The 13,283-nt window shown below is 43.8% G+C and overlaps 1 protein-coding gene across 7 annotated transcripts in view; it reads right to left on the bottom strand.

The window, feature by feature from the left end:
* PTK2B (protein tyrosine kinase 2 beta) overlaps positions 1 to 13,283 on the bottom strand; it is a 132,995-nt gene that overhangs the window by 40,347 nt on the left and 79,365 nt on the right. The window lies entirely within an intron of this gene.

The following is a 13,283-nucleotide window of genomic DNA, read 5'->3' as shown; positions in this document are numbered from 1 at the left end:
TCCACACTGTTTTCCACAGTGACTGTACCAGTTTGCATTCCTGCCCACAGTGCACAGGATTCCCCTTTCTCCACCTCCTCGAAAAGGCCTTCGGTCTTGCAGACCAAGAACCTCTTCTATACTGGAGGACACCACAGAGACATGACAACTAAGTGTAAATGTGTGTTCCTGGCCCAGATAGAATAAAATAGACACTGGAAGGACAGTTGGTGAAATTCAAATGGTTCAGAGGTAGTGTTACAGCAGTTTGGGCTTTCTCCTTTGGGTGGTTGCAAGCTAGCTCTGTAGGAGAGTGCCCTTGCAGGGGGAATAAACACTGGAGTATTTTGGGTGAGTGGTATTGCTGCAACTTGCTTTCAAAAGAAAGCAAGAAAAAGAATAATGACAGTGGACGTGTGTGTGTTTATGAAGAGACTGAGCTACTAAATATGGCACATGATAGATCTGAACTGAAAGAGGACTTAGCTACCTCCATTTTGATCTCAAACTTTCTTTTTTTTCCCCCCTAAGTTGATTTATTTTGAAAGAGAGCACAAGAGAGAGCAGGGGAGGAAGAGAGAAAGGGAGAGAGAGAATCCTAAGCAGGATCTGAGCTTCCAGAGCAGAGCCCAACTTGGGGCTCAAACTCATGAACCATGAGATCATGACCTGAGCCGAGATCAACAGTTGGCACTTAACCCACTGAGCCACCCAGGTGCCCCATTGACCTCAAACTTTCTTATTAAGTCCTTCTTCCCAGCTTATCTTTTTCCTCCCAGTTTATCTCTTAACTCAGGCAAAAGACCCTGTGGGCAAAGCATCCCAGGATGGGAGTGGGAAACTACCCTTCAAGCAATAAGACCTTCCCTGAGCTAGCCAGACCCCATGTGACTGACCCTGAGGCAATGATCCACCTGACCTTCACTGCCACCAGTGAGGACCCACCGACACTTGTCCCACATTCTCCTTACATAAATCTGGAAGTGTTTTCAGCACTGTGGAGAGTCTTTGAGATGCTAGTCCCCTGCCTTCCCGTGTAGGTCTCACTGAAATCAATTCCTTTCTTGTTTTGCCACCACCCATCTCTCTGCCTTTGGATTTTGTCAGCAGTGAGTGGCTGAGCCTGCTCTGTTTGGGGCTCCCTGGAGCCAGATGCTCTTGCATCCTAGCTACAGGGCTACAGAACTATTGGGGAATCTGAGTATCTGAGTGAAAGTACTATGGGGGTTCTTTGTACCATTCTTTCAACATTTTTATATGTTTAAAGTAATTTCAAAATCAAAAGAGAGGTTCTGGTGAGGGAGATTCCCAGGCACATGAGAAGTAAAGGTACCATATTGAATGAATAGGATTTCTTTCAGGCAAGACAAAGCCTCACACCTTCTCTTCCACTCAGTCTCTGAGAAGGGCCATACTGAATCCCCCTCTTTGCTCTGTGGTTGGTGAAACTCTCCAGGGCACAGCTTGTGGAAACATTTCCCTAGGTTTCTTTCTTTTTTTTTTTTTTTAATTTTTTTTTAACATTTATTTATTTTTGAGACAGAGAGAGACAGAGCATGAACGGTGGAGTCGCAGAGAGAGAGGGAGACACAGAATCAGAAACAGGCTCCAGGCTCTGAGCCATCAGCCCAGAGCCCGACGCAGGGCTCGAACTCGCGGACTGCGAGATCGTGACCTGAGCTGGGTCTTGTAAATAATGCTGCCATGAACATGGGGATGAATATATCTTAACCGACTGAGCCACCCAGACGCCCCTCCCTAGGGGCGCTTAACCGACTGAGCCACCCAGGCGCCCCTCCCTAGGTTTCTTTCTAAAAAGCAACCAATTTCTGTTGTATTAGTGGTAGGGTAAGACTCATTCCAGATCCTTGGAGTAGAAATTCACTGAGACTCTATCCAACAGATTTTCACAGGAATATAGATTTCATCTCCAGATAAGGAAGAAGTTTGGTGCTTTCTAAGTATAAAATGCATTACTTGGGAGGCTGCCTGGTGCTGGGAAGATTCTTACCTGGGGAGCATTCTTCCCAGAGGGGCAAACCTGAGAGAGATGTTCCTGGAGACAGACATCTCCACCTACTACCACCATCACCTCACTGGTTACTGATGAAAGCATGTTGTATAATAAAGAATTTGGCTGGTCTTTGTCCTTGTTTCTGGGGTGGGAGCTTCTGAACCCTTGGGGTTTCTTAAGTGGTAGTGTCTTTGTTGTTGATGGTGTGCCTCTTGGACCACACTTGAATTTATGCTCATGAGGTGAGTCATGGTGGGCCCCTAGATAGTCTCAGGATGAGACCAACCATGTGATTAGAAGTTCCGGAACTTTGAGCCATGTGATATCAGCCTGGCCTCCAGGGAGAGGAGGAGAGCTGGAGAGTTACACAGCCAACGAGTCAACCAATCAGTCAATCAGCTGATCAATGATGCCTACATAATAAAACCCCAATAAAAACTCTAGTTCAGGTGAGTTTCCTGGTTTGTGATGCACATTGATGTGCCTGGAGGGTGATGTGTCCTAAGGACATGGAAACTTGGTGTTTGGGGACCTCTTCTAGTTCATCCCATGCATCTCTTCATTTGGCCGGTCCTGATTTGCATCTTTTATAATAAAACTGTTATCATCTTCAGTTCTCTGAGTCATTCGAGCAAATTAACAAACCTGGGGGATAGGTGGCAGGAACTCCCAAATTTACAGCCAGTGGGTCAGAAATGTGTGTGGTCTGGGAACCTTGGAGCCTGTGACTGGGTTTTGAGGAGAGGTATCTTGCTGGGGACCATGCCCTCAACCTGCGAAGTGTATGTGAGCTCCAGAAATGTGTTGTGTCAGAACTGCACTGCAAAGTGAATGAATCCCTCAGGCTCCTTGTGGGGGAAACAAGGCTGCCCACCAGGGGCGACACAGAGCACTAACTCTGAGGTCACACTAACCCAGTTCTGACATATACTTTAGTAGGCTGACAAGCTCCTAGAGCCAGTCTCCTTCCTGCTGTTCACTATGCTTGTCATATGAAGCCGCAGAAGCTCCTTCTCTCAAACCAGCTGCAACTTCCTCTGACGTACTCATGTTGCAAAGCACTGTTGGGAGCTCCAATGCACACACAGAGCCTCCACTTAAGGAGCGTCTGTTCAGTGGGTCGGAGGAAACCAGAGGCTTATCGTGAGGGGGCCCACAGTGGGAAGGGGAATCAGTTTACAAGAAGAGGAACATGGAGGTTCTCTCCGTGAAGAGTCAAGTTTGATCTCACCAAGGGGGCTTTGGTATCAGCCCTGCCCCCCTCACTTTACTGCCTCTTCTCTGATGTTCTCACAGCTTCTCAAGCAAATGGTGGGAGCAGCAAAACCAGCCCTCTGCCCACGATTCATAAATTGCCACTAGTGAGTCAATGTTTCTTTCTCTATTAATAAATCACTTTTTAAAAACAACAGTTTAAGACGTTTATCTACTCACTAAATTGCCATAAGTAACATGACAGAAAAAAACTGTCTTAATTTTATCACTTGTTATTTAGATAAGCCCAGGATGGTTTTTGTTGTTATCCTTCCTTCCTTCCTTCCTCCCTCCCTCCCTCCCTCTTTTTCTTTCTCTTTTTCTCTTTCTTTTCTTTTCTTTTCTTTTCTTTTCTTTTCTTTTCTTTTCTTTTCTTTTCTTTTCTTTCTAGTAGACTTCCCATCCAGCATGGAGCCCAATTCAGGGCTTGAACTCAGGACCCTGAGATCAAGAACTGAGGTGAGATCAAGAGTCAGACACTTAGCTGACCGAGCCACCCAGGGACCCCCCAGGATATGTTTTTATTTTATTTCTTTTGCTAGAGGAAAACCTTTACTTCTGCCCTTGGGAGGGTTACTAAAAAGCAAACTCTCACACTGCCCCGGCTCACACCTTCATGTATACAGGGGAATTTCTATGGCTTTTCTTCCTGTTTGGCTAACATTGATTTATTTGCTTTATCAAGTAGTGTAAAGACCTCAAACCACCTTTGCCTCTCTATTCCTGGGCATTTCCTCTTGTAAGCCAGAAACAAAGAAGAGATAGGACTGAAAGCTTGTCCACATCCAGGATAATTTATTTCCCGAAAGAAAATGTCACCCAAGCAATTAAGGACTCAGGCCACCTTCTCACTCCTTTATTGGTATTCGGGCACATTTTCTTTTTCTATAAGAAATAGATTTTTGTATCTATTGTGAGGTATGGCCTAAAGTAAAGTTGTTTTCACAAGGGTATCTAACAGTAAGTGATTATGTGTATTGGGCTGTTTTCTTCTCTCTTTTTCTGTTCCTTTGATCTAAAGGTCTATGTTTGTACCTCAGTCACATTTTATCACTTCTTTAGTAATCTCTGTAAGTTCACGATTTTCTCAGGTTCACCTTTTTTTTTTTTTTTTAAATGAAACACCTAATCTTGTTGTCATTTTTGAGTTTATTAAACACGTTCATGTTAGTGGCTGAGTTTTTAGAAACAATTGAGATGACTTCATGGCCCTCCATTGAAATTGCCCATGCCTTGCCTAAGGTCATAGCCTTTCCTGGGGGCAATCTGCATCAGGGCCCAGTCACTTCAGGCTTAAAGGCCTTGTCCTTTTGGGGTAATTGCATGGCTCAGTTGGTTAAGTGTCCGACCCTTGATTTTGGCTCAGTTCATGATCTCACAGTTTGTGAGTTTGAGCCCTGCCTTGGGCTTATGCTGATAGTGCAGATCCTATCTGGGTTTCTCTCTCTCCCTCTCTCTCTCTGCCCCTCCCCCACAGTTTCTCTTTCTCTAAAATAAATAAATAAACTTAAAAAAAAATAAAGGCCCTGTCTTTTCATCCCAACACAAGAGCTATCTGTGGAGCTCTCTGTGGTAGGTCTGTAACACACCCAACCTTCTCCCTCTGCCTGATCCAGCTTTGATCACTGCTTCCAGGAGAGTTTCATGACAGGACCCACTGACGCAGCTCTTGGGTGCAAACCTGCAGGTCAGGGTCTGCTTCACAGGACTCCCACCTGTGGTACATTCACATGGTTTTCCTGGCTTGATCTCTCTCCTTACTCCTTGTTCTAGGAAGGCAAAATGCTCCTCTTTAAAAAAAAATTTTTTGGGGCGCGTGGGTGGCGCAGTCGGTTAAGCGTCCGACTTCAGCCAGGTCACGATCTCGCGGTCCGTGAGTTCGAGCCCCGCGTCAGGCTCTGGGCTGATGGTTCAGAGCCTGGAGCCTGTTTCCGATTCTGTGTCTCCCTCTCTCTCTGCCCCTTCCCCATTCATGCTCTGTCTCTCTCTGTCCCAAAAATAAATAAATGTTGAAAAAAAAAATTAAAAAAAATTTTTTTTTTTGTTTGAACATTTGTTTATTTTTGAGAGAGAGACAGATGGAGTATGAGCAGGGAAGGGGCAGAAAGAGAGGGAGACACAGAATCCCAAGCAGGTTCCAGGCTCTGAGCTGTCAGTACAGAGCCCGACGTGGGGCTTAAACCCCAAAACCAGAACATCATGACCTGAGCCCAAGCCAGATGCTTAACTGAATGAGCCACCCAGGTGCCCTCAAATGCTCCTCTTTTTAAAGATGACTGAGAAACGACTTTCGGCAAGATGGCGGCTTAGGAGGATGCTGGGCTCACCACATGTCCTGCTGATCACTTAGATTCCATCTACACCTGCCTAAATAACCCAGAAAACAACAGAGGATTAGCAGAACGGAGTCGCCGGAGCCAAACGCAGACGAGAGGCCCGCGGAAGAGGGTAGGAAGGGCGGCGAGGCAGTGCGCGCTCCACGGACTGGCGGGAGGGAGCCGGGGCGGAGGGGCGGCTCGCCGGCCAAGCAGAGCCCCCGAGTCTGGCTGGCAAAAGCGGAGGGGCCTGACGGACTGTGTTCCCACAACAAGCGCGACTTAGCGTCTGGGAGGTCATAAGTTAACAGCTCTGCTCGGAAAGCGGGAAGGCTGGAGGACAAAGGGAGGGAGAGCTGCTGAGCCCCCTGACAACAGAGCTCAGTTTGGTGGGGAACAAAGGCGCTCGCCAGCGCCATCTCCCCCGCCCATCCCCCAGCCAAAATCCCAAAGAGAACCAGTTCCTGCCAGGGAACTTGCTCGCTCCGCGCAAACACCCAACTCTGCGCTTCTGTGGAGCCAAACCTCCGGCAGCGGATCTGACTCCCTCCCGCTGCCACAGGGCCCCTCCTGAAGTGGATCACCTAAGGAGAAGCGATCTAAGCCTGCCCCTCCTGCCCCCGTGCACCTTGCCTACCCACCCCAGCTAATACGCCAGATCCCCAGCATCACAAGCCTGGCAGGGTGCAAGTAGCCCAGACGAGCCACACCACCCCACAGTGAATCCCGCCCCTAGGAGAGGGGAAGAGAAGGCACACACCAGTCTGACTGTGGCCCCAGCGGTGGGCTGGGGGCAGACATCAGGTCGGACTGCGGCCCCGCCCACCAACTCCAGTTATACACCACAGCACAGGGGAAGTGCCCTGCAGGTCCTCACCACGCCAGGGACTATCCAAAATGACCAAGCGGAAGAATTCCCCTCAGAAGAATCTCCAGGAAATAACAACAGCTAATGAGCTGATCAAAAAGGATTTAAATAATATAACAGAAAGTGAATTTAGAATAATAGTCATAAAATTAATCGCTGGGCTTGAAAACAGTATACAGGACAGCAGAGAATCTCTTGCTACAGAGATCAAGGGACTAAGGAACAGTCACGAGGAGCTGAAAAACGCTTTAAACAAAATGCATAACAAAATGGAAACCACCACAGCTCGGCTTGAAGAGGCAGAGGAGAGAATAGGTGAACTAGAAGATAAAGTTATGGAAAAAGAGGAAGCTGAGAAAAAGAGAGATAAAAAAATCCAGGAGTATGAGGGGAAAATTAGAGAACTAAGTGATGCACTAAAGAGAAATAATATACGCATAATTGGTATCCCAGAGGAGGAAGAGAGAGGGAAAGGTGCTGAAGGGGTACTTGAAGAAATAATAGCTGAGAACTTCCCTGAACTGGGGAAGGAAAAAGGCATTGAAATCCAAGAGGCACAGAGAACTCCCTTCAGACGTAACTTGAATCGATCTTCTGCACGACATATCATAGTGAAACTGGCAAAATACAAGGATAAAGAGAAAATTCTGAAAGCAGCAAGGGGTAAACGTGCCCTCACATATAAAGGGAGACCTATAAGACTCGTGACTGATCTCTCTTTTGAAACTTGGCAGGCCAGAAAGAATTGGCACGAGATTTTCAGGGTGCTAGACAGAAAAAATATGCAGCCGAGAATCCTTTATCCAGCAAGTCTGTCATTTAGAATAGAAGGAGAGGTAAAGGTCTTCCCAAACAAACAAAAACTGAAGGAATTTGTCACCACTAAACCAGCCCTACAAGAGATCCTAAGGGGGACCCTGTGAGACAAAGTCCCAGAGACATCACTACAAGCATAAAACATACAGACATCACAATGACTCTAAACCCGTATCTTTCTATAATAACACTGAATGTAAATGGATTAAATGCGCCAACCAAAAGACATAGGGTATCAGAATGGATAAAAACACAAGACCCATCTATTTGCTGTCTACAAGAGACTCATTTTAGACCTGAGGACACCTTTAGATTGAGAGTGAGGGGATGGAGAACTATTTATCATGTGACTGGAAGCCAAAAAAAAAGCTGGAGTAGCCATACTTATATCAGACAAACTAGACTTTAAATTAAAGGCTGTAACAAGAGATGAAGAAGGACATTATATAATAGTTACAGGGTCTATCCATCAGGAAGAGGTAACAATTATAAATGTCTATGTGCCGAACACCGGAGCCCCCAAATATATAAAACAATTACTCATAAACATAAGCAACCTTATTGATAAGAATGTGGTAATTGCAGGGGACTTTAACACCCCACTTACAGAAATGGATAGATCATCTAGACACACGGTCAATAAAGAAACAAGGGCCCTGAATGAGACATTGGATCAGATGGACTTGACAGATATATTTAGAACTCTGCATCCCAAAGCAACAGAATATACTTTCTTCTCGAGTGCACATAGAACATTCTCCAAGATAGATCATATACTGGGTCACAAAACAGCCCTTCATAAGTTTACAAGAATTGAAATTATACCATGCTTACTTTCAGACCACAATGCTATGAAGCTTGAAATCAACCACAGAAAAAACTCTGGAAAATCTCCAAAAGCATGGAGGTTAAAGAACACCCTACTAACGAATGAGTGGGTCAACCAGGCAATTAGAGAAGAAATTAAAAAATATATGGAAACAAACGAAAATGAAAATACAACAATCCAAACGCTTTGGGACGCAGCGAAGGCAGTCCTGAGAGGAAAATACATTGCCATCCAGTCCTATCTCAAGAAACAAGAAAAATCCCAAATACAAACTCTAACAGCACACCTAAAGGAACTAGAAGCAGAACAGCAAAGGCAGCCTAAACCTAGCAGAAGAAGAGAAATAATAAAGATCAGAGCAGAAATAAACAATATAGAATCTAAAAAAACTGTAGAGCAGATCAACGAAACCAAGAGTTGGTTTTTTGAAAAAATAAACAAAATTGACAAACCTCTAGCCAGGCTTCTCAAAAAGAAAAGGGAGATGACCCAAATAGATAAAATCATGAATGAAAATGGAATTATTACAACCAATCCCTCAGAGATACAAGCAATTATCAGGGAATACTATGAAAAATTATATGCCAACAAACTGGACAACCTGGAAGAAATGGACAAATTCCTGAACACCCACACGCTTCCAAAACTCAATCAGGAGGAAATAGAAAGCTTGAACAGACCCATAACCAGCGAAGAAATTGAATCGGTTATCCAAAATCTCCCAACAAATAAGAGTCCAGGACCAGATGGCTTCCCAGGGGAGTTCTACCAGACGTTTAAAGCAGAGATAATACCTATCCTTCTCAAGCTATTCCAAGAAATAGAAAGGGAAGGAAAACTTCCAGATTCATTCTATGAAGCCAGTATTACTTTGATTCCTAAACCAGACAGAGACCCAGTAAAAAAAAGAGAACTACAGGCCAATATCCCTGATGAATATGGATGCAAAAATTCTCAATAAGATACTAGCAAATCGAATTCAACGGCATATAAGAAGAATTATTCACCATGATCAAGTGGGATTCATTCCTGGGATGCAGGGCTGGTTCAACATTCACAAATCAATCAACGTGATACATCACATTAACAAAAAAAAAGAGAAGAACCATATGATCCTGTCAATCGATGCAGAAAAGGCCTTCGACAAAATCCAGCACCCTTTCTTAATAAAAACCCTTGAGAAAGTCGGGATAGAAGGAACATACTTAAAGATCATAAAAGCCATTTATGAAAAGCCCACAGCTAACATCATCCTCAACGGGGAAAAACTGAGAGCTTTTTCCCTGAGATCAGGAACACGACAAGGATGCCCACTCTCACCGCTGCTGTTTAACATAGTGCTGGAAGTTCTAGCATCAGCAATCAGACAACAAAAGGAAATCAAAGGCATCAAAATTGGCAAAGATGAAGTCAAGCTTTCGCTTTTTGCAGATGACATGATATTATACATGGAAAATCCGATAGACTCCACCAAAAGTCTGCTAGAACTGATACATGAATTCAGCAAAGTTGCAGGATACAAAATCAATGTACAGAAATCAGTTGCATTCTTATACACTAACAATGAAGCAACAGAAAGACAAATAAAGAAACTGATCCCATTCACAATTGCACCAAGAAGCATAAAATACCTAGGAATAAATCTAACCAAAGATGTAAAGGATCTGTATGCTGAAAATTATAGAAAGCTTATGAAGGAAATTGAAGAAGATTTAAAGAAATGGAAAGACATTCCCTGCTCATGGATTGGAAAAATAAATATTGTCAAAATGTCAATACTACCCAAAGCTATCTACACATTCAATGCAATCCCAATCAAAATTGCACCAGCATTCTTCTCGAAACTAGAACAAGCAATCCTAAAATTCATATGGAACCACACAAGGCCCCGAATAGCCAAAGGAATTTTGAAGAAGAAGACCAAAGCAGGAGGCATCACAATCCCAGACTTTAGCCTCTACTACAAAGCTGTCATCATCAAGACAGCATGGTATTGGCACCAAAACAGACACATAGACCAATGGAATAGAATAGAAACCCCAGAACTAGACCCACAAACGTATGGCCAACTCATCTTTGACAAAGCAGGAAAGAACATCCAATGGAAAAAAGACAGCCTCTTTAACAAATGGTGCTGGGAGAATTGGACAGCAACATGCAGAAGGTTGAAACTAGACCACTTTCTCACACCATTCACAAAAATAAACTCAAAATGGATAAAGGACCTAAATGTGAGACAAGAAACCATCAAAACCTTAGAGGAGAAAGCAGGAAAAGACCTCTCTGACCTCAGCCGTAGCAATCTCTTACTCGACACATCCCCAAAGGCAAGGGAATTAAAAGCAAAAGTGAATTACTGGGACCTTATGAAGATAAAAAGCTTCTGCACAGCAAAGGAAACAACCAACAAAACTAAAAGGCAACCAACGGAATGGGAAAAGATATTCGCAAATGACATATCGGACAAAGGGCTAGTATCCAAAATCTATAAAGAGCTCACCAAACTCCACACCCGAAAAACAAATAACCCAGTGAAGAAATGGGCAGAAAACATGAATAGACACTTCTCTAAAGAAGACATCCGGATGGCCAACAGGCACATGAAAAGATGTTCAGCGTCGCTCCTTATCAGGGAAATACAAATCAAAACCACACTCAGGTATCACCTCACGCCAGTCAGAGTGGCCAAAATGAACAAATCAGGAGACTATAGATGCTGGAGAGGATGTGGAGAAACGGGAACCCTCTTGCACTGTTGGTGGGAATGCAAATTGGTGCAGCCACTCTGGAAAGCAGTGTGGAGGTTCCTCAGAAAATTAAAAATAGACCTACCCTATGACCCAGCAATAGCACTGCTAGGAATTTATCCAAGGGATACAGGAGTACTGATGCATAGGGCCACTTGTACCCCAATGTTCATAGCAGCACTCTCAACAATAGCCAAATTATGGAAAGAGCCTAAATGTCCATCAACTGATGAATGGATAAAGAAATTGTGGTTTATATACACAATGGAATATTACGTGGCAATGAGAAAAAATGAAATATGGCCTTTTGTAGCAACGTGGATGGAACTGGAGAGTGTGATGCTAAGTGAAATAAGCCATACAGAGAAAGACAGATACCATATGGTTTCACTCTTATGTGGATCCTGAGAAACTTACCAGGAACCCATGGGGGAGGGGAAGGAAAAAAAAAAAAAGAGGTTAGAGTGGGAGACAGCCAAAGCATAAGAGACTGTTAAAAACCGAGAACTGAGGGTTGATGGAGGGTGGGAGGGAGGGGAGGGTGGGTGATGGGTATTGAGGAGGGCACCTTTTGGGATGAGCACTGGGGGTTGTATGGAAACCAATTTGTCAATAAATTTCATAAAAAAAAAAAGATGACTGAATTTACACTTTTAATAAATTAAAGCTTTGGTTTGAAAATATCCTGTTTAAATGCTATTTATAAAGGCTCCACTTTGAGATTGAGGGCAAATTTAAACAGATGACTTTTGTTGAAACCCGCAATGGTTCTCATTTGCTACTTGCTAGGATAGGATGCAAAGTCTTTAGCCTGAAGCATAAAAGTCTCATCTCCCTCTCTCACCTCAGTGTGCTGTCAGCTCCAGGCTCCCTGGCCAAGCAGACCATGCTCTCCCATCCAGGAGGACCCCTGGCTCCTGTCTCTCTCCTCTCCTCCTGGTGAGCTGCTGGGCCCAGTCAGCACGGTGAGGTCTTCCCTGACCTACACTGATAGGGTCTGTTTCCTGCCCTGGGTCCCCAAAGAACTTTCCATACACATCTGGTAATATACTGTTATGGATGGAACTGTGTTCCCCCACAAAAGATATGCTGAAATCCTAACCGTCAGTACCTTAGAACGTGAGTTTGTTTGGAAATAGGGTCTTTACAGACTAATCAAGTTAAATGAGGTCATTAGTGTGGGCCCTAATCAATATGACTGGTGTCCTTATAAGAAGGGGAAGTTTCTATGTAGAGGGAGGCATGCACCCAGGGAGAAGCTGTCACATACGAAGGTGAAGGCTGTGGGTGACATGTCTATAAGCCAAGGAATGCCAAAAGATGGCAGGCACACCACTAGAAACCAAAGAAAGGCAAGGAGGAATTTTCTCCTTCAGGTTTCAGAGGGAACATGGTCCTGCCAACACCTTGATCTTGGACTCCTAGCCCCCAAAACTGTGAGACAATGCCTTTTTTGTTGTTTAAAATTACCACACTTGTGGTACTTTGTTATGGCACTCTTAAGAAACCAATACAGATATTTACTAATTAGAACTAAGGCATTTGTCCACGTTGACCTTTCTAGCTTTTCAACTCTAAGGTCAGAAGCCAAATCTGACATATGATATCATCCCCTACCCCAAGCCCAGTTCTTGGCACAGATATTTGAAGAATGGATGAATGAATGAGTGAATATGAGCCAGCTCTCTGGCTAACAAGTAGGAGTTACAAAGGACAGAGACTCATGGTCAAAAATGTTCAAGAGATCAGGAGTGTGGTGATTAGTACCATAGGCTTTAGTGTCTACTGGATCTGGCCATGGCTGTGTGGTCTTGGCCCGGTCACCTAACTTTATTTCCTCACCTGTAAAATGGGAAAATATCTCTTCCACTATGGGATCTTTGGTGGGACTAAATAAGGTAGTATAGGATGTAAATAAATAGAGCATATATTAAGTTATAAACATGTTAACTGTCTTCTCCTTCATCTTCTAAGGGGGTTTATGTGCACCAACCAATTCTTGGACTTCTGTAGCATAAACTTAGTGATGGGAAGGGTAAAGTGGAGAGGTCTAAGTCCAATTGGGTTTGACTTACACTGAAAGAAGCAATGACTGAGGGAGAAAAATAACAGATCTTGAAATAAACAATAGAGGGGAGAAAGAAAAGAGGCTGCCTGGGCCAGAATTCAGGAATCCAAAAGTACAAGTAAAGACATTTCTGGATAGCAGCCAACCTAAATGGATATTAAGAAATGATTATGAGAATTTTAAGAAATTTTGCTATCTTGAAAGTGAAACCCCAATGCTGTTTTTCTCCTGAAGAGGATAAAATTTTAAATTGGTTTTCAATTCTTTTTAGATGATATACTAATAACATTTGTGACACTGTGACAATATGACACTGTACTGAGAATAGCTTCAAGGGAAAAGGAGGCTGGCCAGCTTCATGCTGGTTACAGATACATAAGGAGCTTAGCACAG

This window comes from Prionailurus viverrinus, chromosome B1, assembly GCF_022837055.1.
Source record: "Prionailurus viverrinus isolate Anna chromosome B1, UM_Priviv_1.0, whole genome shotgun sequence".
In the NCBI taxonomy this organism is placed as follows: Eukaryota; Metazoa; Chordata; class Mammalia; order Carnivora; family Felidae; genus Prionailurus; species Prionailurus viverrinus.
Note: the sequence above shows the minus strand (reverse complement) of the source record. Positions and strands in the feature narration are given on the sequence as shown.